Source organism: Hippocampus bargibanti, linkage group LG06 (assembly GCF_051943395.1).
Source record: "Hippocampus bargibanti isolate YZ-2025 linkage group LG06, ASM5194339v1, whole genome shotgun sequence".
Classification (NCBI taxonomy): Eukaryota; Metazoa; Chordata; class Actinopteri; order Syngnathiformes; family Syngnathidae; genus Hippocampus; species Hippocampus bargibanti.
Genome location: NC_142739.1, coordinates 22,308,349 through 22,311,051, shown reverse-complemented (window position 1 = coordinate 22,311,051; position 2,703 = coordinate 22,308,349).

The window sequence follows — 2,703 nt, the reverse complement described above, 5'->3', positions numbered from 1 at the left end:
CCTCAAATAAATCGATTGATTTTGTGTCCTGGGTTTTCACTTGACTTGTGTCCTCCAAAACTAATTTATTGCTGCATGCATTTGTATACATGCTGTAAGTAAAGTTTTAGGTTGATTGATGTACTGCAGGGGTGGCCAACCCGACTCTGGTGAGCCACATGTGGCTCTTTGGCTGCTTCAATGCGGCTCCCGAGCTTTCACATGACAACCAAAACGCCTCGCCGATGGCGATTCCATTCAAACGTTTTTGAACGAACCGCATCAGCCTATCATCATTCCCGTTACTTGATTGACAAAGAGGGCAGCCCATCAGATGACTGGATCACCACTAATGCGCAGAAATCCGTGCTAAGTGCTAAATGCTAAGTCAATCACAATCGACCAAGTTTGGTCCCAAGTGGACTGCGAATGGTGAGAGGAGGAAATTGGGGGAAAAAAGATTTGTCTGTTTGTGTTTTTAGGTTTCATTTATGTTTGGGCGCTCCGGCTGTGGCTCGTCATGCATGCAATGTTCGTGTGTGTGCATGGTCGTGTGTGTCTGTGTGTGTGTGTCTGTGCGTCCGCGCATTGTGTGTGTATGTGTGTGTGTGTGGCTCTTTGCAGTAACATAATAAAAAGGCTTTTCATCTCTGACTAGTTGGCCACCCCTAATGTACTGTATTTTCCGGTGTATAAGGCACACCAGTGTATAAGGTGCACCCCCAACGAATGGTATTTTTTTTTACAAAATGTTTCCATATATAAGGCGCACTGGACGATAAGGTGCACCTTTTCCATAAATAAGACGCATCGGACTGTTCTTCTTTTGAAGAAAATTAAAGGTGCGTCTTATACACCAGAAAATACGGTAATTTGCAAGGTGGATTTTTTCTCTCAATTTGTTGAAGCTTCAATAAAAAAAATCCCTTTTAGGGGGAACTGGATGGAAAAAACGATTTTAAAAAAATCAAATTAATCCACAGATTACCTTCTTTTCCCGTGTATAAGGCACACCGGAGTATAAAACGCACCCCCAATGAATGGTGTATTTTCAAACCTTTTCCATTCATAAGGCGCACCGGACTACAAGGCGCACCTTCAAGAAATGAAAATAGTTTTACAAATATATAAATGTATAAAAGTTTTCCAAATAATAATAATAATAATAATAATAATACATTTAATTTATAAGCGCCTAGGCACACCACATTATAAGGTGCTACAGTAGATGCTGCGTTTACGCACTACTTCTTCTACAGGGGGAAAATGGAGTCAGTGGCTGCTGACAGTAGTTGCGAGACCTGTTGTGGCTCAATATTACTTCACATATAAGGCGCACCGGCGTATAAGGCGCAGGTCATCTTTTTCAGGAAATCAAAACGTTTGGGTGCGCCGCCTTATACACCAGAAAATATGGTAACTTTTGATGAGAAGGTTTCTTCAGCCGTCATCTGTACAAAAGTGAAGGTTTCGGACGTTTCGCCTCCTATCCAAGAGGCTTCGTCAGCGAACTAAAGTCTGACTGGTCGTATCGGCCCCATTTATATATCCCTAATGTCCAGACATGGTGGCGCCGGACACAGCTATGATAGGTCCCTACTCTCAGGTTGGGGGGGGCAGAGGACCCCTCCCTGTGGCCCCACTGATTGTCCCTACATTCCTGACTAACGACTAGCCTATTACCCCCACTCCCCCCGGTATTACCTCATCAGCATAACGACCCTCATCGGCATCACGAAAGTTGCCTAACCTGTTTTGCCTAAGCAGGCTATTGTATGAACGATCCAAATTGAACCTCACCCCACCAGACCGGTTTAATGAAGGATTTTGTTGTTTTATGAGAATCGCTTCTTTTACCCCCCTTTCAAACCATCTACGTTCTTTCGCTAAGATTTTAACCTCATTGTCGTCAAATGAGTGGTTGCTAGCTTTTAGGTGCAAATGTACTGCCGATTGAGGTCAACTTATATTATCCCTGCGATGTTGATAAAGTCTTTTTTTGAGAATTTGTTGAGTCTCCCCAATGTACTGCTCTTTACAATTTTCATTCTTACAATGTATGGAATAAACTACATTACTTTGTTTTTCATTTGGTAGCCTATCTTTTGGAAGCACTACTTTTTGCCTTAACATGTTTATCGGTTTGAAATAAGTAGGAATTTTATGTTGCCAAAGGACTCTGTAATTTTTCAGAAACTCCTGCAATGTACGGGACTGCTACTCCTCTCCTTTTTGTATCTTGAGAATTATTGGTTTCATTCCCTATTCTTTCTTTCTGACATTTGTTGAATGACCACTGACGAAGCCTCTTGGATAGGAGGCGAAACGTCCGAAACCTTCACTTTTGTACAGATGACGGCTGAAGAAACCTTCTCATCGATGGACCACTCCTGTACGACTGAGAGCTTACACAGACGTATGGTAACTTTTACATTTTTTTTAATTTACAACAGATTCTTTTCTTACAGACAGTGGCTTCTTTAGGTGTTCAATTACCTTACATGTTTTAGCGTATACTTCCGCCTTCGTCAGAGTGTACTCTGTGTACACGCCAAAACATGTAAGATAATTGAACACCTAAAAAAAGGCACTGTTTGTAAGAAAATAATCTGTTGTAAATTATATAACAAGTAGACAGGATGAATTTAAAGGACAACCGAGGCCTCCGGACAAGTTGTGTCCATAATTTGTAAGATCACTTCAAATGACTTCTACTGAGCGTAT